Genomic DNA, 619 nt, shown 5'->3' with positions numbered 1-619 from the left:
TCTTTTTTAATTTGTAGTTATAAATCATAATCATTAAATATTTTAAATTATAATGTTTAAAATATGTTAAGAAAACATTTTAAGAAAGTTATAGAATTATGTAAACGATATTCTGAAATAATAAATTTTATAAATGTAAAAAGTTTTATACATTTTTTTAAACAAAATTTAGATGGCTCGAGCCAGTGTTGTTATAATCTAAAAAAAAAACAAGAAATCAAGATACTAATTATTCGCATAATTACTATTACGAGTAGTTTACAAAAAAATTCGCAAAGATTTATCACCGAGACGATGTCGGATCTAGTTCACCATTAAGTGGCCGAGGGGGAAGTCACGTAAGAACGTCTCGCACCTAGAAACTCGAAGATTTCGCTCGGCGCACAATAGCAAAAAGTCGCAAGGTGCGGAAACTCCGAAAGAGCGGGGAAACGTCACGGTACGACTTTATTACACGGCTAGTTCGATTTACGAGTTACTTGAATCCAGGTATTTTCCGCCGCGAGCAGGTGAGGTCGGCGGGGAGAGGCGAAGAGGGAGATCAAGGACGTTCGGCGATAAATTTTCTTGGGCTATAATGGGACTCTATGGTGGTGGAACGGACAGTGACGGGGGGGGG

This window comes from Trachymyrmex septentrionalis, unplaced genomic scaffold (assembly GCF_001594115.1).
Source record: "Trachymyrmex septentrionalis isolate Tsep2-gDNA-1 unplaced genomic scaffold, Tsep1.0 scaffold11, whole genome shotgun sequence".
Taxonomy (NCBI): domain Eukaryota; kingdom Metazoa; phylum Arthropoda; class Insecta; order Hymenoptera; family Formicidae; genus Trachymyrmex; species Trachymyrmex septentrionalis.
Note: the sequence above shows the minus strand (reverse complement) of the source record.